Raw genomic sequence first — 25,698 nt, forward strand, 5'->3', positions numbered from 1 at the left:
CATTCGCGTACAAGTTTTTGTGTAGACATATGCTTTCATTCCTCTTCAGTACATACAAAGAGTGGAGTTGCTGGATCATATGACAACTCGATCTTCAAATTTTTTTATGTCTTTCATTTTTTTTTTTTGAGAGAGTGCAAGATGGGGAGGAGCAGAGAGAGAAGGGGACAGAGGATCCCAAGTGGGGTCTGCACTAACAGTTTACAGCAGCAAGTCTGATGTGGGGCTTGATCACTAACTGCAAGATCATGACCTGAGCCACCTAGGTGCCTTTGATCTTTAATTTTTAATTGAGGAACTAACTACCAGACTCTTCAAAGAAGCTGCACCATTCTACATTCCCACCAGCAGGGTAAGAGAATCTGATTTCTCCATAACCTCATTATTATCTGGTTGTTGCGTTTTGTTTTTAAGCCATCCCAGTATGTGTGAAACAGTACCTTATGATGGTTTTGATTTGCATTTTCCCAATAATTAATAATGTCAAGCATCTCTTCATGTGCTTTTTGGACATCTGTACATCTTCTTTGGAGAAATAACTCCTCAGATAATCTGCCTATTTTTAATCATCTTTTGTCATTTTATTATTGAGTTGAAAGAGTTCTTTATATTTCTAGGTACAACATCCTTATGAGATCTATTATGGACTGACTTTTCACTGTACTTTTTTCCAGCTTTACTGGGATATCATTCACATGTAACATTGTGTAAATTTAGAGGATACAATCTGATGATCTGATACACATGTATACATGTGAAATTTCGACCACAATAAGATTACTTAAGATTACATGCTTCCCCCATCTAATTACCCTATTTTTTTTTGTTATTGTTGTTAAGATGAGAACATTTAAGATGAATTCTCACAGCACCCTTTAAGTATACAATACAATGTTCTCAACTATATCACCATGCTGTACCTTAAATCTTCAGAAGTCATTCATCTGATAACTGAAAGTTTGTACCCTTGATTGGCATCTCCCCATTTTCCACACTCCCTGGTAACCTTGATTTTTTTCTCTGAGTTTAGGAGTTCACTTTTAGGATCCACATATAAGATCATATAGCATTATCTTTATGTAACTTATTTCACTTAGCAAGATGCCCTCCCGTTTATCCATGTTATTGCTAATGTCAGAATATCCTACTTTTTATGGCTGAATAATATTCTATTATCTATATATACCACATTTTCTTTATCCACTCATCTATTGATGGGCACTTAGGTTGTTTCCATATCTTGTAAATAGTGCTGCAATGAACATGGGAATGCAGATATCTCTCCAAGATAGTGATTTCATTTCCTCTGGGTATATACCAAAGAGTGGGATTGCTTGATCATGCGGTAGTTCAATTTTTAGTTTTTTGAGGAAACTCCATACTGTTCATAGTGGCTAAATTAATTTACATTCCCACCAACAGCGTACAAAGGTTCTCTCTTCTCTATACCCTCATCAGTATTTGTTATCTCTTGTCTTTTGATGACATCCATTCTAACGCATGTGAATGTGGAGTTTTACAATTTCAGCTCTTACATCTAAGTCCTTAATATATTTTGAGGCAATTTTCGTAAATGACAAAATGATCCAATTTCATAGTTATGCATTTAGATATCCAGTTCTACCAACACTATGTATTGAAGAGATTACCCTTTACTCACTGAGTATTCTTGGCTCCATATCAAATATTAATTGGCCATCCCTGTGTGGGTTATTTCTAGGATCTCTATTTTGTTCCATTGATCTGTTTTTGTCTTTTGCCAGTACCTTACAATTGTAATTACTATATATTTGTAACATAATTTGAAATTGGAAGCATAGCACCTCCAGCTGTATTCTTTCTCAAGATTTCTTTGACTATTTGCAGTCTTTTGTGATTCCATGCAAATTGTAGGATTTTTTTTCTATTTTTGAAAATATCGCCAATGGAATTTTGACAGAGATTGCATTCAATCTACAGATGGCTTTGGATAGTGTTGACATTTTAACAATTTTAACTCCTCTGATCTGACATGAGATATCTTTCCATTTATTTCTGTCTTTCAAATTTCTTTCATTGGTGTCTTAAAGTTTCAGTGTGCAGATCTTTCACTTCCTTGGATAATTCCCAAATGTTTTATTTGTTTTGATGCTATTGTAAATAGGATTCTTTTTGTGTTTCTTTTACAAATAGTTCACTGTGAGTGTACAGAAACAACTGATTTTTGTAAGTTGATTGTGCATCTTAAAACTTTTACTGAATTTGTTTATTAGGTCTAGTAGCTTTTTGGTGGAGTTTTCCCACATATATAATCTTGTCATTAGCAAACAGAGACAATTTTACTTCTTCCTTTCTAATTTTAATGTCTTATACATCTTTCTCAAACTTTCACCATTGAATATGAGGTTAGCTGTGAGTTTGTCATAGACAGCCTTTATTATGTTGAAGTATGTTCCTTCTAAACCCAGTTTGCTGAAAGTTTGTATCATGAATCGATGGGGAAATGTGTCAAATGCGTTTCCCGCAACTATTGAGATGATCACACAGTTTTTGTCTGTGTATGTTTAACTATCCTTGCATCCCAGGGATAAATCCAATTTGACCATGGCATATGATCTTTCTAATGTACTGTTAAATTCAATTTTCTAGTATTTTGTTGAGAATTTTTGCATCTTTAATAGGATATATAATGGTCTGTAGTTTTCTTTTCTGAATGTATCCTTATCTGGCTTTGGTATCATTGCAATGCTGGCCTCATAAAGTAAGTTTGGGACTGTTCCCTTCTCATTAATTTTTTGAAAGAGTTTGAGGAAAATTTGGCATTAATTCTTCTTTAAATGTTTTACTATAATATTATTGTCAAATTGGTTTCCATACAACACCCCAACAGGTGCCCTCCTCAATACCCATCACCCACCCTCCCCTCCTTCCCACCCCCCATCAACCCTCAGTTTGTTCTCAGTTTTTAAGAGTCTCTTATGTTTTGTCTGCCTTCCTCTCTAACCTCATTTTTTTTCCTTCCCCTCCCCCATGGTCTTCTGTTAAGTTTCTCAGGATCCACATAAGAGTGAAAACATATGATATCTGGCTTTCTCTGTATGACATATTTCACTCAGCATAACACTCTCCAGTTCCATCCACGTTGCTACAAAGGGCCATATTCCATTCTTTTTCATTGCCACATAGTACTCCATTGGGTATATAAACCACAATTTCTTTATCCATTCATCAGTTGATGGACATTTAGGCTCTTTCCATAATTTGGCTATTGTTGAGAGTCCTGCTATAAACATTGGGGTACAAGTGCCCTTATACATTAGCACTCCTGTATCCCTTGGGTAAATTCCTAGCAGTGCTACTGCTGGGTCAAAGGGTTAGATCTGTTTTTAATTTTTTGAGGAATTTCCACACTGTTTTCAGGAGCGGCTGCACCAGTTTGCATTCCCACCAACAGTGCAAGAGGGTTCCCGTTCTCCACATCCTCTCCAGCATCTATAGTCTCCTGATTTGTTCATTTTAGCCACTCTCACTGGTGTGAGGGGGTATCTGAGTATGGTTTTGACTTGTATTTCCCTGATGAGGAATGATGTTGAGCATCTTTTCATGTGCCTGTTGGCCATCCAGATGTCTTCTTTAGAGAAGTGTCTATTGTTTTCCGCCCATTTCTTCACTGGATTATTTGTTTTTTTGGGTGTGGAGTTTGGTGAACTCTTTATACATTTTGGATACTAGCCCTTTGTCTGATATGTCATTTGCAAATATTGTTTCGATTCCGTTGGCTGCCTTTTAGTTTTGTTGATTGTTTCCTCTGCTGTGCAGAAGATTTTTATCTTAATGAAGTCCCAATAGTTCATTTTTTGCTTTTAATTTCCTTGCCTTTGGGGATGTGTCAGGTAAGAAATTGCTGCAGCTCAGGTCAGAGAGGTCTTTTCCTGCTATCTCTAGGGTTTTGATGGTTTCCTGTCTCACACTCAGGTCCTTTATCCACTTTGAGTTTATTTTTGGGAATGGTCTAAGAAAGTGGTCTAGTCTCATCCTTCTGCATGTTGCTGTCCAGTTCTCCCAGCACCATTTGTTAAAGAGACTGTCTTTTTTCCATTGGATGTTCTTTCCTGCTTTGTCAAAGATTAGTTGGCCATACTTTTGTGAGTCTAATTCTGGGGTTTCTATTCTATTCCATTGGTCTATGTGTCTGTTTTTGTGCCAATACCATGCTGTCCTGATGATTACAGCTTTGTAGTAGAGGCCTAAAGTCTGGGATTGTGATGTCTCCCGCTTTGGTCTTCTTCTTCAAAATTACTTTGGCTATTCGGGGTCTTTTGTGGTTCCATACAAATTTTAGGATTGCTTGTTCTAGCTTCTAGAAGAATGCTGGTGCAATTTTGATTGGAATTGCATTGAATGTGTAGATAGCTTTGGGTTGTATTGGCATTTTAACAATATTTATTCTTCTAATCCATGAGCACAGAATATTTTTCCATTTCTTTGTATCTTCTTCAATTTCCTTCATAAGCTTTCTATAGTTTTCAGCAGACAGATCTTTTACATCTTTGGTTAGGTTTATTCCTAGGTATTTTATGCTTCTTGGTGCAATTGTGAATGGGATCGGTTTCTTTATTTGTCTTTCTGTTGCTTCATTATTAGTGTATAAGGATGCAACTGATTTCTGTACATTGATTTTGTATCCTGCAACTTTGCTGAATTGATGTATCAGTTCTAGCAGACTTTTGGTGGAGTCTGTCAGGTTTTCCATGTATAATATCACATTATCTGCAAAAAGTGAGAGCTTTACTTCATCTTTGCCAATTTTGATGCCTTTGATTTCCTTTTGTCGTCTGATGGCTGATGCTAGCACTTCCAACACTATGTTAAACAACAGCGGTGAGAGTGGACATCCCTGTCATGTTCCTGATCTCAGGGGGAAAGCTCTGTTTTTCCCCATTGAGGATGATATTAGCTGTGGGCTTTTCATAAATGGCTTTTATGACGTTTAAGTATGTTCCTTCTATCCCGACTTTCTTGAGGGTTTTTATTAAGAAAGGATGCTGAATTTTGTCAAATGCTTTTTCTGCATCGATTGACAGGATCATATGGTTCTTATCTTTTATTTTATTAATGTGAGGTACCACATTCATTGATTTGTGAATGTTGAACCAGCCCTGCAGCCAGGAATGAATCCCACTTGATCATGGTGAATAATTGTTTTTATATGCTTTTGAATTTGATTTGCTAGTATCTTATTGAGAATTTTTGCATCCATATTCATCAGGGATATTGGCCTGTAGTTCTCTTTTTTTGCTGGGTTTCTGTCTGGTTTAGGAATCAAAGTAATGCTGGCTTCATAGAATGAGTCTGGAAGTTTTCCTTACCTTTCTATTTTTTGGAAGAGCTTGAGAAGGATAGGTATTATCTCTGCTTTAAATGTCTGGTAGAATTCCCCTGGGAAGCCATCTGGTCCTGGACTCTTATTTGTTGGGAGATTTTTGATAACTGATTCAATTTCTTCGCTGGTTATGGGTTTGTTCAAGTTTTCTATTTCTTCCTGTTTGAGTTTTGGAAATATGTGAGGCTTAGGAATTTTTCCATTTCTTCCAGGTTGTCCAGTTTGTTGGCATATAATTTTTCATAACATTCCCTGATAATTGCTTGTATTTCTGAGGGATTGGTTGTAATAATTCCATTTTCATTCATGATTTTATGTGTTTGGGTCATCTCCCTTTTCTTTTTGAGAAGCCTGGCTAGAGGTTTATCAATTTTGTTTATTTTTTCAAAAAACCCAACTCTGGGTTTCATTGATTTTCTCTACAATTTTTTTATATTCTATATTGTTTATTTTTGCTCTGATCTTTATTATTTCCCTTCTATGGCTGGGTTTGGGGTGTCTTTGCTGTTATGCTTCTATTTTTTAGGTGTGCTGTTAGATTTTGTATTTGGGATTTTTCTTGTTTCTTGAGATAGGCCTGGATTGCAATGTATTTTCCTCTCAGGACTGCCTTCGCTGCATCCCACAGCATTTGGATTGTGGTATTTTCATTTTCATTTCTTTCCACATACTGTTAAATTTCTTCTCTAATTGCCTGGTTGACCCATTCATTCTTTAGTAGGGTGTTTTTTAACCTCCATGCTTTTGAAGGTTTTCCAGACGTTTTCCTGTGGTTGCTTTCAAGCTTCATAGCATTGTGGTCTGAAAGTGTGCATGGTATGATCTCAATTCTTGTATACTTATGAAGGGCTGTTTTGTGACCCAGTATGTGATCTATCTTGGAGATAGTTCCATGTGCACTCGAGAAGAAAGTATATTCTGTTGCTTTGGGATGCAGAGTTCTAAATATATCTGTCAAGTCCATCTGATCCAATGTATCATTCAGGGCCCTTGTTTCTTTATTGATCCTGTGTCTAGATGATCTACCCATGGTTGTAAGCAGGGTATTAAAGTCACCTGCAATTTCCACATTCTTATCAATAAGGTTGCTTATGTTTGTGATTGTTTTATATATTTGGGGGCTCCCATATTCGGTGCATAGATATTTCTAATTGTTAGCTCTTCCTGATGGATAGAGCCTGTAATTATTATATAATGCCCTTCTTTATCTCTTGTTACAGCCTTTAATTTAAAGTCGAGTTTGTCTGATACAAGTATGGCTACTCCAGCTTTCTTTTGACTTTCAGTAGCATGACAGATAGTTCTCCATCCCCTCACTTTCAATCTGAAGGTGTCCTCAGGTCTAAAATGAGTCTCTTGTAGACAGCAAATAGATGGGTCTTGGTTTTTTTATCCATTCTGATACCCTGTGTCTTTTGGTTGGAGCATTTAGTCCATTTACATTCAGTGTTATTATTGAAAGATACGGGTTTAGAGTCATTGTGATGTCTGTAGGTTTCAGGCTTGTAATGATGTCTCTGGTACTTTGTGGTCCTTGCAACATTTTACTCACAGAGTCCCCCTGAGGATCTCTTGTAGGGCTGGTTTAGTGGTGACGAATTTCCTTCAGTTTTTGTTTGTTTGGGAAAACCTTTATCTCTCCTTCTATTCTGAATGACAGACTTGCTGGATAAAGGATTCTCAGCTGCATTTTTTTCTGTTCATCACATTGAAGATTTCCTGCCTTTCCTTTCTGGCCTGCCAAGTTTCAGTAGATAGGTCTGTCACTAGTCTTATCGGTCTCCCTTTATATGTATGTTTATCCCTAGCTGCTTTCAGAATTTTCTCTTTATTCTTGTATTTTGCCAGTTTCACTATATGTCTTGCAGAAAATCAATTCAAGTCACATCTGAAGGGAGTTCTCTGTGCCTCTTGGATTCCAAAGCGTTTTTCCTTCCCCAGATCAGGGAAGTTCTCAGCTATGACTTGTTCAAGTACACCTTCAGCCCCTCTCTCTTCTTCTTCTTCTGGAATTTCTATGATATGGACATTGTTCTGTTTGATTGCATCACTTAGTTCTCTAATTCTCCCCTCATACTCCTAGATTTTTTTATCTCTTTTTCTCAGCTTTCTCTTTTCTGTAATTTTATCTTCTAATTCACCAATTCTCCTCTGCCTCTTCAATCCGTGCTATGGCCACCTCCATTTTATTTTGCACTCATTTACAACATGTTTTACTTCCTCATGACTATTTCTCAGTCCCTTGAGCTCTGTTGCAATAGATTCTCTGTTGTGCTCTATGCTTTTTTCAAGCCCAGTGATTAATTTTATGACTATTATTCTAAATTCTTGTTCCATTATATTGCTTAAATTGTTTTTGATCAATTTGTTAGCTGTCGCTACTTCCTGGAGTTTCTTTTGAGGAGAATTCTTCTGTTTCATCATTTTGGGTAGTCCCTGGGGTGGCTCCAAACTGCAGGGCACTTCCTCTATCCTGTCCGGAGTAACTTGTGTTGGTGGGCAGGGCCACAGTCAGACCCAATGTCTGTCCCCAGCCCACCGCTGGGGCCACAGTCAGACTGGTGTGTACCTTATCTTCCCCTCTCCCAGGGGCAGGACTCACTGGAGTGGTGTGGCCCCTGTCTGGGCTACTTGCACACTGCCAGGCTTGTGGTGCCGCTTCAATGGGATCTGGCCAAGGGCGTATTAGCCAGGGTGGATCCGCAAGGTGCACTGGGGTGGGAGGGGCAGACTTAGTTGGCTTTGCCCTCGGATGTCCCCTGTGGGAGGGGACCTGCAGCTCTGGGAGGGAGGCAGGCCTGTCGGAGAGATGGATCCACAGAAGCACAGTGTTGGGCATTTGAGAGGTGCAAGCAACTTGGGTGATGGAACTGGTTCCCTTTGGAATTTCAGCTGGGGGATGGGAGAGGGAGACGGCAGTTGCCAACACCTTTGTTCCCCCACCAAGCTGAGCTGTCTTCCGGGGATCAACAGCTCTCCCTCCCAGGATCCTCTTGCTCTCCCTGCTCTCCAAGAGCAGAGCTGTTGACTTTTAACATTCCAGATGTTAAATCCCACTGGCTGTCAGAACTCACAGAGTCCAGCCCCTCCGTTTTTGCAAGCCAGACTTCGGGAGGTCTGCCTTGCCAGGCAGGCTGCCCCTCCACTGCTCCAGCTCCTTCTTGCCAGTCTGTGTAGCACACACCGCCTCTCTGCCCTTCCTAGCCTCTTCCGTGGGCCTCTTGTCTACGCTTGGCTCCAGAGAGTCTGTTCTGCTAGTCTTCTGGTGGATTTCTGGGTTATTTAGGCAGATGTGGGTGGAATTTAAGAGATCAGCAGGACGAGGTGAGCCCAGAGTCCTCCTACACCGCCATCTTCCCTAAAAATCCTTCTTTAAATGTTTTATAGAATTTACTTGTGAAGCCATCTGCTCCTGGGTTTTCTTTGTTAAGAGGTGTACGATTGCTTATTTAATCTCTTTACTTCCTATTAATCTGTTCAAATTTTCTATTTTTTCATGACTCAATATTGGTGGATTATATGTTTCTATAAATTTATCCATTTCTTCCAAACTGTCAAATCTGTTGCCATATACTTACTCATAATAGTCTTTTATGATCCTGCAGTGTCATTATAATGTGTTTTTTCATTTCTGATTTTGAGTCTTCTTTTTTTTCTTGAGGAAATCTAGCTAAAGGTTTGTCAATCTTATTTATCTCCTCAAAAACACAACTCTTAGTTTTGTTGATCTTTTCTATTGTTTTTCTATTATGTTTTTTGTTGTTGTTGTTGTGATCTTTGTTATCTCGTTTCTTCTGCTAACTTTGGGCATCATTTGTTCTTCTCTCTCTAGTTCCTTGTGTTGTGAAATTATTTACTTGAGATCTTTCATTTGTTTTAATGTAAGCACTATTGCTATAAATTTCACTTTTAGCACTGTTTTCATTGTATCCCATAAGTTTGATATTTCAATAGAAAGCCCTCTATTGAATTTCCATTTTCATTTGTTTCAAGATTTTTCATTTCTCTAATGGTTTCATCTTTGACCCACTGGTTGTTCATAAGTATGTTATTTAATTTCCACCTATTGGTTAATTTCTCAATTTTCTTTTTGTTATTGTTTTATAGTTCCATGCTACTGCAACCTAAAAAGATACTTGGTATTTCAATCATTTATAATTTGCTAATGCTTGTTTTGTGACATAACACATGATCTACTTGAGAGAATGTTTCATGCAGACTCTAGAAGAATGTGTATTCAACTGCTGTTAGATGGAATGTTCTGTATGTCTCTTAGATATATTTGTCTATCTTAAGTTTCCTTATTGGTTTTCTGTCTGGATGATCTACCCATTGTTGAAAATGGGGTATTAAAACGCCCTCCTAGGGGTGCCTGGGTGGCTCAGTCAGTTAAGCATCCAACTTCAGCTCAGGTCATGATCTCAAGGTCCGTGAGTTCAAGCCCATGTTGGACTCTGTGCTGACACCTCAGAGCCTGAAGCCTGTCTGGGATTCTGTGTCTCCCTCTCCCTCTCTCTCTCTCTCTCTCTGCCCCACCCCTGCTCTCTCTCGCTCTCTCTCTCTCTCTCAAAAGAATGAATAAATAAATAAATAAATAAATAAATAAATAAATAAATAAATATTAAAAGAATTTTAGAAAGGGGCTCCTGGGTGGCTCAGTTGGTTAAGTGTCTCATTTCAGCTCAGGTCATGATCTCATGGTTCACGAGTTCGAACCCCGCATCAGGCTCTGTGCTGAGAGCACCAAACCCAGAGCCTGCTTCAGATTGTTTCAGCTTGTTTCAGATTCTGTGTCTCCCTCTCTTTCTACCCCTTCCCTACTCATGTTCTGTCTCTACCTCTCTCTCAAAAATAAATAAACATTTAATTTTTTTTAACTATGCCCATTATTGTGTTGTTGACTATTAAGCCCTTTAGTTATGTTAGTATATGCTTAATATATTGAGGTGTCCCAATGTTGGATGTATATATATTTATGATTGTTATATCCTTTTGATAAATTGACCCCTTAATTATGATCTAATAACCTTTTTTGTCTCTTGTTACAGTTTTTGACTTAAAATCTTTTACAGTTTTTGTCCAATATAAATATAGTTACCCTTGGTCTCTTTTGGTTTCTATTTGCTTGGAATATCTTTTTCTATCCCTTTACTTTGTGTGTCCTTGAAGCTGAAGTGAGTCTCATGTAGGCAGCATATAATTAAGTCTTTTTTATCCATTCAGCCACATGTACCTTTTGATTGGAGAACTTAATCCATTTATATTTAAAATGATTATTGATAGGTAAGGACTTACTATTGCTATCTTGCTCATTGCTTTCTGGCTGTTTCGTAGTTCCTTTGTTCCTTTCTTCCTCTCTTGTTCTGCTCTCTTATAAATTGATGATTTTTCACAGTGGTATACTTTGATTCCCTTTTATTTATCTTTTGTGGTCTACTATAGGTTGTTTTGTGGCTACCCTGAGGCTTACTTGAAACATACTATAGACATAACAGTATATTTTAAGTTTGTAACAACTTAACTTGGATTGCATATGAAACTCTACCCTTTTACTGTCCCCCCACATTTTATGTTTTTAATGCCAAAGTTTACATCTTTTTACATGTGTACACATTAGCAAGTTATTTTTGTAGAGCCTTTGCTTTGTTTTGGGTTTTTTTTGTGTGTGTTTCTTTTTGTTTTTATTTTTTGTTTTATTTTTTTTTTAATGTTTATTTTTGAAAGACAGAGCATGAGCAGGGAAGGAGCAGAGACAGTGGGAGACACAGAATCTGAAACAGCTCCAGGCTCTGAGCTGTCAGCACAGAGCCCAACACAGGGCTCAAACTCACAAACTGTGAGATCAAGACCTTAGCTGAAGTTGGATGCTTAACCAATTAAGCCACCCAGGTGCCCCTGTAGAGCTTTTGTACAGCTATTTTTGTAGCTGTAGCTATTTTTAATACTTTTATCCTTTAACTTTTATTCTAGAGTTAAGTGGGTAACCCTCTACCATATTCCAGTAATCCAGTATTAGACTAGTCTGAATCTGACTGTATACTCACTTTTACCAATGTTTGTATATTTTTATGTTACTAATTAGTTTGGTTTTAAGAATTTCTTATAAGGCAGGTCTAGTGGTAATAGATTCTCTTAGTTTTGGGAAGGGCAATTTTGCCTGTTAAAGTATTTTTGGTTGCAGAGGTTTTTTTATTTTAGCACTTTGAAGATATAATCTTACTCTCTCTTGTTCACTTATGGGAGTTCCCTGGTATGAGAAAATATGTATTTCTCTTGCTCCTTTTAAATTTATCTCTTTATCTTTGATTTTAGATATTAGTGTGTCTTGGAGAATATTTTGGATTATAATTTTTGGGTGACCTACTTAGTTTCCTGAACTTGGATTTCTAAATGTTTTTCCAAGTTTGGGAAGTTCTTAGCCATTTTTTTAAAAAAATAAGCTTTCTGTCTCTCTCTCCCTCTCTTCTCCTTCTGGGATTCCAATAATGCAGAGACTAGGTGTCCCATAAGTACTGTAAACTTCCGTCATTCCTCATTTAGTTTTGGTGGTGGTGGTGGTGGTGGTGGTCCTCTGACTATATCATTTAAAATGATCTGTCTTCAAGCTCATTGATTATTTCTTCTGGTTGGTCAAGCCTGATATTGAAGCCCTCTATTGAATTATTCAGTTCAGTCATTGTATTCTTCAGCCCTAAAATTTGTTTGGTTCTGCTTTATGTTTTCTATCTCCTATTGAACTTCTCATTTTGTTCTTGTATTGTTGTCCTGATTTCATTTAATTATTTAACTGTGTTCTTTTGTAGCTCTCTGAACATCTTTAGAACAATTATTTTTATTTGTTTTATGTTTACCAGTTTATTAAAGGATATGATAAAAGTTAATGATGAACAGCTAGATGTAGAGATACATAGGGCGAGGCCTGGGTAGAACAATTATTTTTAATTCTTTGTTAGGTAATTCATGTATCTCCATTTCTTTGGGGTCAGTTTCTGGAAGTTAACTATATTCCCTTGGTAGTGTCATGTTTTCCAGATTCTTCTTGTAGTTTGTCATAGGTGAACATATTTCACCTCTGGAAGTCACCTCTTCCAGACTTTATGGACTGACTTAGGTAAGGCAATAACTTCACCTGCAGATGAAGTTACCAGTAATGTGTATGCAGGTCTGGTGGTACAGGGCACCAAGTGCAGGGGCATGTGGCAGTTCTGTGTCTGGGGAGGTGTAATGTCTCAATGTCTCAGGCTAATTCGGCCTAAAACATCAACAACTGCATGTTGTTTGGTGAGCATTGCAGTGAGTCCAAAGTGCTTGCAAGACCTATTCAGGTCCTCAGCAGTGCCTCTAGGTCCAGCACCTAGGGACCAAGGCAGGCAATGGTGGCCAGAAGCAGTGGTATGCCCACATTCAGGAGGGCACTGGCTACCAGTGCTTGTCTAATGGCAGAGGTCAGTTGCAGACACATACAAGTAGTGACTATGGCTAAGGCCAGCAGCAAGGTCAGGCACAACTGTGGGTGCACTGGGATCCCTGGATATTTGTATTTACTCCTTTGGCTTCAGGGTCTCATCACAGGCACAAGGATAGCAAGGGAAGGCAGTGATAGGAGTAAGGACACCAGGTGGAAGCACACACCTAGAGGTAGCTAAAAGTGAGCCCAGCAGTTGCAAGCCAGTGATAGGAGACAGGACTTGATCTGGACCCCAAAGTAGCTGTGGGGGCCTTGGCTATTAACATGTACCTCTGAGGCTGCTGTGTCTCTCCATAGTCATGCATGTGACAGTGAAGGCTGGCTGGAGTCAGACTAGCAGATGGGCTAGCTAGAAGGGCTAGCATGTTCATAGCAGTAGAGGTCAGAAGTCTACATCACCATCTTGCATTTGTGCAGCTACAAAGCCAGGGCTGGCTGCTGGTGTATTCCAATGGTGGTAAGGTGGGGGTGGGGAGTGGGAAGGGATTCAGGTGACTGACATCTACAAGTACAAAAATTCGGAAGGCGAAAAACAGTGAAATCTGCAGGGGGTCTGCAATGGGTGTGCTGGCCATTGGTTGCTTCAGTGGTGAAAGCTGCTGGTATCCTCTGCAGAGCAGGTCACTGTGAACTGTGATAGTTCCCACTGCATGGTTGATACTGGTAGCCCCAGCCTCTCTTCCTTTTCCCCAGGCATCTCGATGTCTCAGCGATGGTCTCTGGGTGAGGTGAAACCAAACCCTTAAAGGCTGGGGAAGCTGGTCACTCACCTTGTTCTCCCTTTCTTAGTGAGGGGAACTCTTCTGAGCTGGGGCATTCACTCTAGGTGCTAAGCAGTGTTGGCCTCAGGAACTGGATGAAGCTGCTTCCTTTTTTGTGTTCTTCTCAGGTTTTTTGTTCCACTCTGCTGCTAAAGTTTTTTAAATGGACTCCTCAGCTCTCCCAGAGATGTTTTTTATTCTTGGGTAGCTGTCTAATTATTGATCTTTGTTCGAGGGAGAGAGGCTGGCTTTTCCTATTCTGCCACCCTGGCAACGTCCTGTTTGTTTCATCGTTTCACTTTCTTGATAGGATACTTCGAAGCACAAAAGTTTTTCATTTTGATGAAGTCTAATATATACATATACATATACATATATATACACATATATGTATACATGTATATGTGTATTTTCTGTTTGCTGCTTGTGTTTGTGGTGTCATATTTGAGAATCTTTTGTGAAATACCACTTCATGAAGAGTTCCCCTTGTTTTCTTTGAGGAATTTTATAGTTTTAGCTCTTATAAATTTTGCTTAGAGTTATGGAAAAATGAGTTCAAGACATATATTTTATCTCCAATTTCATCTTAGTCCTAAAGAATCTTGCCTTTAATTCCTATATTCTTCTTCCTAGAATGAACCTCGCTTTAAACTCATCAAAATAAATTTTCTCCATTGTTATATCACCAGTTTGTTTAAGTCATTAAATAATTTAATAGGGGCTCAAATCTGATACACAGATGTCAGAATGCAAAGTCTGGATGCTCACAAACTAACTGATGCAAGAAATAAAGCTGTGTGAACACTGCTAGAGATTGAGGGCTGAGACCATTGGAAGACTCATTGCTTTGGTTAATTTTGGTTCACAACAGGGCACATGATGAGTCATGGAGGTTTAGGGTATGGGGACACAAGATAAACCATGGTGAGTGGTGATGCAGGGACACAAATGAGCCATGGTGGGTGAAGGTAGGAGGGACACAAGATGGAATTACATTGGGTGGGGGTAGGAGGAACACAGGATAGGCCATGGTGAGTGAGGGTAGGTGGGATGCAGGATGAGCTACAGTGGAGGGGCTTCTGTGAATCTAGTTAAAGAAAGGAGTGAGGTGTGAATCAATAGAGAAAAAGACACAGGTAGACATTCTTTGACAAGTCTTGTCCTCTCCCTTGTGGGCTTCCAGATCATCATCTTCCTAAACCTTACCAGATAGAAACTATTTGGTGGATCATTGAAAGAAATAATTGTGTAGAAAGACGTATTTAATTAGAAAGAATCCTCCTCTAAATTATACATGAAATGTCTCGTCAAATTTCTAAGATACAATGGTTAATTTTATAATTAAAACTTCAAAGCAACGTTTTTAAGTTTTAATTTATTCCCATTCATGCACTGTCTTTCTACAATTCCTCTGTTTCCAGGGAGTAATTATAATAAATTGAACTTCCACACAATTACACTTAAAACATGTAACATATTGTTTAGAGTACTTATTAATAGCAGGTTCGGTATTTGGAAATAGCCAAGTTATTCAGGGCCAAATGTGCTTTTAAAAAGTGGGCAATCAAGCTGTATAATATTGTTTTTGATAAAAAGGAAAAAATTAATTTATTCATGCATTGATTTATTTACTTATGTAACAAATTTTTCCAAGTACCTGGTATGTGCCAGGCCCTGTCTCGGTGCTGGGGATATAGCTAGGAAGAACAAAGTGCCTTTTCTCATGGAGCTTACACTCAAATGGAGAAACAGGCAATAAAATATCAGATGTTGGTGAGTTCAGGGAAGAAATAATGAGAGATTAGAGTGAACACTCTATTTTAGAGTTAAAACTATTTTAAGTAGGGTGAATGATCAAAGAAGCCTTCTCGGATGAGGTGACAAGTGAAGGAAAGAATAATGGTGTTTTCTACTTACACGTTAACAGTCCCATTCATTCAATATGCTGGCTACACTTCTCAGTTCAATAAATACCAACTTCATGATTCCAATGAATTACCATCGTATGTAGCCCTTTCTTAATAAATAAGCCCAAGTCCTTAGAAATATTTTCACATTCATCCAGGAAACCAAACTGATTTCCACCACTTTGTCCAAGCTGAAACAATATGGAAGTGTTCTATTAAGTACAGATAAATAATCACAAGTAGGATTTGAATTTATTATTAGCCTTCAGCCTCCTTAGTTATAGTTTTCTGAAAATGTTAAGATAGAAATTCACCAAAAATGAAAACACAGAGCTTCCTAGAAATTTTAAAAAGCATTCCTTTCCTTTTCTCACTTTTTTCAACTCATCTGAGAAAGACATCTGTCTGATCCTTTGTCGAATCATTTGTTTCAATTTCCCAGAAGAGATGATCCTCCTTCTTATCCTATGCCATAAATAAGGACATAACTAGTAACAGACACTTTGGCCAACTGCAACTATTATTTTGGATTTTCTAAAACATACATTTTAGATACAATGCTCAAACAAATAAATTATTTGAGAAAAGCTCTATTCTGCAACTCTGCTTGGTTCAAAGTCTATCAAATCACCATTTCCACGGAGGACTCAATTATTGCCAGAACTGTTTCATCCATTGCAAATTGCATTAGGCAGAAATTTGGCTCTCAAAATTTTAGACCAGATGCAAGTTTCAAAGAATTCTTTTTGTCTGAAGATGTATTAACTATGTTCTGATTTGAGCACTGAAATGAATTTGTATGATTGAGAAATGAAATAAATGTATATGTTTCCCACCTTCTAAGCTTAAATTAAGAACAATTGCCTCAAGCAGCGGCTTTGAAACTCTACTAATTTGATGTGTACCAGTATATTTATAAATGGAGTGATTGAAGCAGATACCTCTTTTTAAAAAACTTATTCTTATATTCTGGAACCTGTGGAAAACATATCGCTGACTCACAACTATCACGGTCATATGGCTAGGGTTTTGGCTGCAGTTATTGGTTATTTTAGTATGTGGTTCTTGTATAGAGCTGATGTGATAGCATGCTATTTTGTTTTTGACATGTCTTTACTCCTCATTGCAAGCCATATCCCTTCCACTCATTCTGTGCCTTCAGAAAACACAGGAAGCCTTGAAGATAGAGGAAACCAAGAGCTATAGAAAGGAACAAAAGAATTCCTGATTTGTAGCAATTTCACAGACAAGTGGTACTGAAAAAAATTACGGAAGGAGTTATAGGTGGGTTTCGCCGCCTTATTATTTACAGTAAGATGGGCCCATTTTGTATCTAAACTAAAGAAAATTACCTCACAGTCTTTCTATAGATATGGTTTCTTTGCACCCATCTTTAAACAGAAATAAGCACTTATAAAAAGTTGAGAAAGATTTGTTATTTGGATTGTATTGATATTCAATATTTGCTTGATTGGTCACATGTGCACTCCCAATCAAAACTGAACCTCATCTACATTCTAGTCTTTTCTCCACCAAAGATATGATCTTCTCTAAATTATTTGCTTTCTATGAAGAAGTCTAAGGAGGAAAATATAACTCAAGAAGAAACGAAGCAAACAAAACCCTAAAGTAAAAAGGAAGAATAAAAGGCTATTTTTTTCACATACATTTTAATTCATACCTCCCCATTCTGCAAAGTGGCAAATAGCTTTGCACCTCGCTTAAAATCTCAGGACAGGCACACCTGATTTTATTTGCCCCCAACCACAGACTAAATAAGAAGCCACTGATGCCACAGGAAAGCAGGGTTGGGTTTGTAAATTGAAGTCAATTCTCCCTACTAACCAAACATCAGGAATGCATTTGTACCATGTTGATGCCCACCATAAAATATTATATGACATATTTTAAGCATTGTCATCCTCAAAACAGGAGGTTTTATATTCCTGAAAATATGGAAATCATGAATATTTTTTTTAAATGACCCTCTTATTCAATCTCTTCCTCCTTGTTTAGGACCTGTCTTTAAATGTAGATGATAGATTTATAAATCTCTTCTCTCCACCTAACTAAATGCGAACTGGAATCTGGAGTGGGGGTGGGGGCAGGGAAATCAGTTGCTCAACCCATTCTGAATCTCTCAAGACTTCATTACTAAGCACTCTATATACTTTGCATACATCTCATCAAGCATGAAAAATTATTCAGGTTTGTTCAGGAGCAAGATATTTCCTCATTTCTACTTACAAGCAGGTTTCTTTTTGCACTCTCTAAAATATCATTAACAGAATTTTATGAACTGCCCATAGGACCCCTAAATCCAACTTAATTTGAAGTTGTACATCCTGTTCCTTAAGCAAGGAATGTTTGGGTATGACCAATATACTGAAAGATGGATGAGATGTGCTCATGGCAATACAGCTTTTAACCTTTCCTCTCCTCTACCATGACGGGGGTGAATTACCGTAAATGATGGGTACCCTGTCTGCAGTGTGGACAATTGATTTGACCTGACTGCCTCCAAAGCTCTAATGGACTTTGTGGCCAAATCCCCCGAGATATAAAATATGTCTAAGTGAATTGGGGCAGGTTAAAGAACAGACCTGCTTTTCATTGCAGGCTCTAGCTCTAATACATCTCCCAGTTGTTCAGGGCAAAAGATTAAAAATGATCAATACCCAAATCATTTTTTTAAAGTGTTGCCCTCGGTAAATCTATTTTTTGTTATTTTTCCCCCTGCCAAGCATGGTTTTACAAACCTTGAAAAGATCTTTTTCTTCAAACACAGAATTGTGTGCACAGCTCTATCTTCAGTTTATTTTGATTTAATTTATCCTCATCTACTCAGTTATTGGTTACTCAGGCTGTACAAAATTTCTTTGGATTCAGATAGTGAATTCCTCATTTTTTGCGTTTACACTGAAGTTTCTATTTGCAGTGAGAAGGCAGGTTATCAAAGAGGAAGGAAACTGGGTAGGAAATGCTTCAGGAAAACAAAAGAGAGAATAATAAAGAAAAGGATGCCCAGGTAAAGTACAAAAAAACAGACCAAAAATTTGGAAATAAAAAATTATACTTGACATTGAAATTTTGTTTTTTTCTAATTCACATGATAAATAAGAAGAAGAAGAAATCATGACCAGTGTATAAAAATTCTAAATTAATTAATAGTATAAGAAGTGAAGATCAATAACAAAAGCAATATTTTTATTGTTTTTCATTAAAGCAAAAATGAAATCCTAACACTTACCTCTCTGATGGCCTTTAGAAGGGGAGATCCATGCAGAGAGGAAGGGAAGAAATGGAAAAGAAAACATTCAGTAAGCCAAAGAAAGAATACTTCAGTAAGCGGCTTCTTGAATCAAGAGAACAGCAAGTCTATAAATAATAATATTTTAATCTAGATGTCACAAGATACAGAGTTTCATTTTGAAGGACATTATCCAACTCTGTATTCTCAGAAACAATAATATACAAGGTAGCTTGTGTTATCTTGAAGGTGTATCTCAAAAAGAATAAGAATCCATTTTCTTTAAAAATGCAGCTAATCAGGTCACTGACATTCACTCAACTATCACTGAACAATACTCTGCACAAAACACTGTGCTAGATAGCAAGGGAGAAAAGTGAGATGAGAAACTATTCCTGTTCCTCAAGGAGATGAGAATCTAGCTGGCAAAGTTAGATAAGCACAAGTGATAACAGTCAAAGCAAATATTGTGATACCATAAGAGTTATAAAGTGCTTTGAGTTTAAGAGAGAACTGTTATTTCCTTGTCAGAGCAAAGAAAGTTTTGTAGGAGTTGTTATATTTAAGCCTAATTCAAATGCAATGTGCACCTAAAACAATTTTAAAGCTTCAAACATTTTCAGAAGCTAGATATAGGAGGGAAAATTATTTCTATAAGTGCATTATTACATGCATAATTATACTGCCTTTCCATGACCTAAACAATGAGCTTTAAATTAGGGGCCAGTAAGGTTTTTCTATTAAGGGCCAGATAGTAAATACTTTACATTTTGTGAACCATAATGTGCTCTGTTGTAATTACTCCATTCTACCATAGACAGTATGTAAATGAATGAGCACGGCTCTGTTCCAATAAAACTTTATTTATGGACATTGAAATCTGAATTTCATATAATTTTTACATGAAACAAAATAGTATTCTTTTTAAAATCTGTCAACTATTTAAAACTGTAAAAACTATTCTTAGTTCACAGACTGCAAAAAAAAAAAAAAACAGATGGTGGGCTACATTTAGCACATAGGCTGTAGGTTGCCAGCCCATTTGCTTTAGAGTTTTAATATCTCATCCTAGACACATACTACTTTGTAATTTTCTACCGATCACATCTTCAGATGTTATCTTTCCACATAACCTCTACACTACATCTGTAGAATAAGAAAAACCACTTCTCTTCCTATACATGTTTAGTAGTTACACTTCTTTGAAACAATTCAACTCTCTTGTGATTTTCTTGGAATGAATCACCAGTTGTATAGTTTCTAAAAGGGCAGTGCTACAATTTTTGTTTCAGTTTTACACTCCAATGCCCTTCCAGATGATGGCCAATATTTTATTGAATTACTTTAGCAATAACATATGGGTCAAAGATGATACATGTTTATTAATATGCTGAAGAGTTTGTTATAAGCACAGAAAGAGATGAAACACAAAGGATAGATTGACCCTGAAATAGAATTTGAAAGAACTTTCTAACATAAATGCTCATCCTGCAGGTACATGAGGACCTCTTCTTGTGATCTGCAGGAAAGCACTTTTATGGGATACATTCTATGAATCATAGTTCTATATTATCTCATTTGATCTCACTTGATTCTCACTTTAACTGTGTGAGAGACAATTTCTATCATTTCCACTTCCGAAACTTTGAAGAGATTAAGTGACTCATTTAAGTTAACATAGTAAGTGGTAAAAAATAAAATGTAAACCTAAACTTCCTGCCCCCAAACTCCAAAATGATTTCATTTGATGTTTCACTTCTGATCTGAAGTCAAGGTTTATCTTAGCCAGCATATTTTACATAATTAAATATTAATAAACTGACTGAGCAGATAGAATGCTCACCTAAACACACATCCATATTTATTACAGTCAACAGGCCAGTCACTATTGAACAAACTTTTAGCACTTGATAAGTATATTGGATTACACAGCAGATAGACAGGCAACAACATCACCTCCCGCACTCTGGAAAAGAGAGATATCTCTGCACCCTAATTTTTTGTTTACATTTATTCATTTTTGAGAGACAGAGAGAGACAGAGCACAAGCGGGGGAGGGGCAGAGAGAGAGGGAGACACAGAATCCAAGCAGGCTCCAGGCTCTGAGCTGTCAGCACAGAGCCTGACGCGGGGCTCAAACTCACAAACTGCAAGACCATGACCTGAGCCAAAGTCGGACGCTTAACCGACTGAGCCACCCAGGCACTCCTAATTCTGTTTTTTTATGCTAAGTAATCCTAACTGAAGAAGGAAAAGTGTTAATGGTTGATACTTTCTTACTAAATAAATCACCTTCTACCCCCACAATGATTCAAAAACTACCTATATAACATCACTTCTGCCTGCAAGGATCACTAGGTAGAAAAGAAAAAAACATTCAAGTAATACTTCAAAAGAACACCAGATATGCACAGATATGAAGATGAGAAATATGGTAAGGAGCTGTCATTCCTCCTAGTCTGGCGCTAGAAACTTCACACAACCTCAGAGTATCACAGGTAGGGTGCGTGAAGGGGTTTCCAGTTTGGTCATTCATTGCAGAGCATCTATGAGTTGGAATAAGAGAATCCAGAATTATTAACAAATAATAATAATATTGTAAATGTTAATGAAAATTATAATTTCTACTATACATCAAGGTTAAAGGGATATCGAGATGCAGAATTTATCCCATAGGCCAATAAACAAAGCCATCAAGAGCCATTTCTTGACATTACAGGATCTCAAGTGTTTGTTCCTTTCGATTTTCAGCATAGTATAAAAAAATAGTTTTTAAGGGAAAATGGATTTTCTTAAAATTTCTAATTGATTAACATATATGATGATGTCAAAAGTCAAAATAATGAAAATATTTTAGCTCAGGAATAAAGGAGCTTCCAGATATACCATTGTTCCTCTAATCAGTCTCATTGAATTCCTCCAGAAAGATTCTAGTATGAAAAGCACATGTATTTAACTTTATAATAGCAAGATAGGGGCACCAGGGTGGCTCAGTTGATTGAGCATCCAACTTTGGCTCAGTCATGATCTCACAGTTGATGAGTTCAAGCCCCGCGTAGGGCTCTGTGCTGACAGCTCAGAATCTGCTTCAGATTCTGTGTCTCCCTCTCTCTGACCCTCCCATGCTCATGCTCTGTCTCTCTCTCTCAAAAATAAACATTATAAAAAATTTATAACAACAAGATAAAATTATTTAACTTAATTCTACTAAATGTAGGGTCATTATTTTGCTTATCTTTTCTTCACTTCCACTAGGGAACCCAGTGGTAACTGTACACAATGCTTCCATGATGGTATTATTCTCTCTAGTGATATAATTCAGAAAAAAAGAGTCATTTGATTCTATATACCTGCACTTGTATGAATCAGCTGCTTTTATAGAATTTGTCATGTATCTGCCTAATAGAGATCAAGTAATCAGTTAAATGTCTTCAAATAACCTAGTAGCAACCAATTAGCTGTGTATTTCTTAGAATTCTAAACTATCCACCCAGATATTTAGCATAATATTGATATAGCTATTTTCCATTTCTGAGTCATCTTTACCTTGACTCCATGTGCCTTTTTATCTTATCTCTCATTTCTACTTTTTATCCAAGGACTTCATGACGTAGTGTCTAGAAATCCTTTCCAGCACAGTGGGGCAGGGGATAAATTGAGATGGGGGAGGCACTCTTGGTGGCCAGGAATTGTATGTGTACACTTGAGTGATTTTTTTTTTAATTTACATCCAAGTTAGGTAGCATAGAGTGCAATGATGACTTCAGGAGTAGAATCCAGTGATTCATCTCCTGCGTATAACCCAGTGCTCATCCCAACAAGTGTCCTCCTTAATGCCCCTTGCCCATTCAGCCCATCCCCCCACCCACAACCCCTCCAGCAGCCCTCAGTTTGTTCTCTGTATTTAGGAGTCTCTTATGTTTTGTTCCCCTCCCTGTTTTCATATTATTTTTGCTTCCCTTCCCTTACACTCATCTGTTTTGTATCTTAAATTCCACATATGAGTGGAGACATATGATATTTGTCTTTCTCTAAGTTTGCTTAGCATAATACACTCTAGTTCCAACCACATAGTTGTAAATGGAAAGATGTCATTCTCTTTGATTGCTGAGAAATACTCTATTGTATATATATATATACCACATCTTCTTTATCCTTCATCCATCAATGGACATTTGGGCTCTTTCCATACTTTGGCTACTGTCAATAGCACTGCTATAAACATTGGGGTGCATATGCCCCTTCGAAACAGCACAGCCGTATCTTCAGATAAATACTTAGTAGTGCAATTGCGGGGTCGTAGGGTAGTTCTATTTTTAATTTTTTGAGGAAACTCCATACTGCTTTACAGAGTGGCTGCACCAGTTTGCATTCCCACCAACAATGCAAAAGAGATCCTCTTTCTCCGCATCCTTGCCAACACCTGTTGTTGCCTGAGTTGTTAATTTTAGCCATTCTGACTGGTGTGAGGTGGTATCTCATTGTGCTTTTGATTTGGATTTCCCTGATGATTGTTTTTTTTTATTCCATTCCTTAACTCATTTCAGTAGACCTCAACAAACCTGGATGTGGAATATGTAAGTTTTACAAACTTTAATTGAATTATAACCTGAATCAGAAAAGGTATGAATCCTAAGTGTACAGCTTAATGAATAACAAACCATGAGCACACCAATGTAATATCCTCTGATCAAGAAACACAGCATTACTAGCATCTCAGAAGACTATATTCTGGTCTCCCTGCCACTACTTCACCCCTTCTTTTCACCCAACAAGTATCTGTTTATATTTCTGTTTCCTTTTAATGTTATTTAAATCTATGCATCCATACCATATCTTCCTGTTCAGTGCTATTACCCTGAGAAAATGCTGTTAGAGCTTTACACATTTTGTGACACAGCATATTGAACTTGGCTTCTAGTCAGAAAGATCACTTACTAGTTTGGTGACCATGGACAAGTCACTTAACCTCTCTAAGCCCCAACTGTTTTCCTCAACCATAAAATTTAGACAATCATAGTATACACTTTTTGTGGGATTATTGTGGGAATTAAATGAAATAATGCATGTGCAGTTGTTAACACTCTATTTTTGAAGAAAACCGTAAATAATAATTTTCATTATTATACCAATTTTCACTAGCCTAGCATGATTATAAATAGCCAGTAAATATTGGAGTCCCTATCCTGGGCTCTGTGTAACTCAGCTTGAATAAACTATATAAGCCTCTCTGTGTATATAACCTGATTCCATCTGTAATTCTATCTTATGTTTGTTTTATTTTATTTTTTTAATTTAAATCCAAGTTAGTTAACATATAATGTAATAATGATTTCAGGAATAGAATTCAGTGATTCATCACTTACATATGACACCCAGTACTCATCTAAACAAGGGTCCTCCTTAATCCCCTAGCTCATTTAGCCCATCACCCCCACCCAACACTCCTCCAGCAACCCTCAGTTTCTTCTCTGTATTTAAGAGTCTCTTATGGTTTTTCTCTTTCTCTGTTTTTATCTTATTTTTGTTTCCCTTCCCTTATGTTCACTCTGTTTTGTATCTTACATTCCACATTAGTGAAATCATATGATATTTGTCTTTCTCTGACTTATTTCGCTTAGCATAATACACATTAGTTCCATCCATGTTGTTGCAAATGGCAAGATTTCATTTTTTTTGATCGCCAAGTAATATTCCCATATATACATATATATACCACATCTCCTTTAACCCATTCATCACTCAATCCAGTCAATCAGTTGCTTTGTAGTTTTGCTGATTGTTTCTTTGCTGTGCAGAAGCTTTTTATATTGATGAGACCCCAATAGTTCATTCTTGCTTTTGTTTCCCTTGCCTCTGGAGACATGTCAAGTAAGAAGTTGTTGTGGTTGAAGTCAAAGCGGTTGTTGTCTGTTCTCTCCTTAGATTTTGATGGCTTCCTGTGTTACGTTTAGGTCTTTCATACATTTTGAGTTCATTTTTCTGTATGGTGTAAGAAAGCAGTCCAAGTTCACTCTTCTGCATGTTGCTGACCAGTTTTCCCAACACCATTTGCTGAAGAGACCGTCTTTTTTCCATAGGATATTCTTTCCTGCTTTGTCAAAGATTAGTTGGCCATACATTTGTGGATCCATTTCAAGGTTCTATATTCTGTTCCATTGATCTAAGTGTCTGTTTTTGCGCCAGTACCATACTGTCTTCATGATCATAATTTTATAACACAGCTTGAAGTCTGGAATTGTGATGCCTCCAGCTTCAGTTTTCTTTTTCAGGATTGCTTTGGCTATTCAGGGCCTTTTCTGGTTCCATACAAATTTTAGGATTGTTTCTTCTAGCTCTGTGGACAATGCTGGTGTTTTTTTGATAGGGATTGCATTGAATATGTAGATTGCTTTGGGTAGTATCAACATTTTAACAATATTTGTTTTTCCAATCCATGAGCATGGGATGTGTTTCCATTTTTTGTGTCTTCTTCAATTTCTTTCATAAGCTTTCTATAGTTTTCAGTGTATAGATTTTTCACCTCTCTGGTTAGGTTTATTCTTAGGTATTTTATAGTTTTTGGCACAACTGTAAATGGGATCGATTCTGTGATTTCTCTTTCTGCTGCTTCATATTTGGTGTATATAAATGCAACCGATTTCTATACATTGATTTTATATCCTGTGACTTTGCTGAATTCATGGATCAGCTCTAGCAGGTTTTTTGGTAGAGTCTTTTCAGATTTCCACGTAGAGTATCATATTATCTGCAAAGAGTGAAAGTTTGACTTCCTCCTTGCCAATTTGGATGCATTTGTTTCTTCATGTTATCAGATTGCTGAGCTAGGACTTCCAACCCTATGTTCAGTAACAGTGGTGAGAATGGACATCCCTGTCATGGTCCTGACCTCAGGGGGAAAGCTCTCAGTTTTTCCCCATTGAGGATGATATTAGCGGTGGGTCTTTTGC

This window comes from Prionailurus bengalensis, chromosome E4 (assembly GCF_016509475.1).
Source record: "Prionailurus bengalensis isolate Pbe53 chromosome E4, Fcat_Pben_1.1_paternal_pri, whole genome shotgun sequence".
NCBI classification, from domain to species: domain Eukaryota; kingdom Metazoa; phylum Chordata; class Mammalia; order Carnivora; family Felidae; genus Prionailurus; species Prionailurus bengalensis.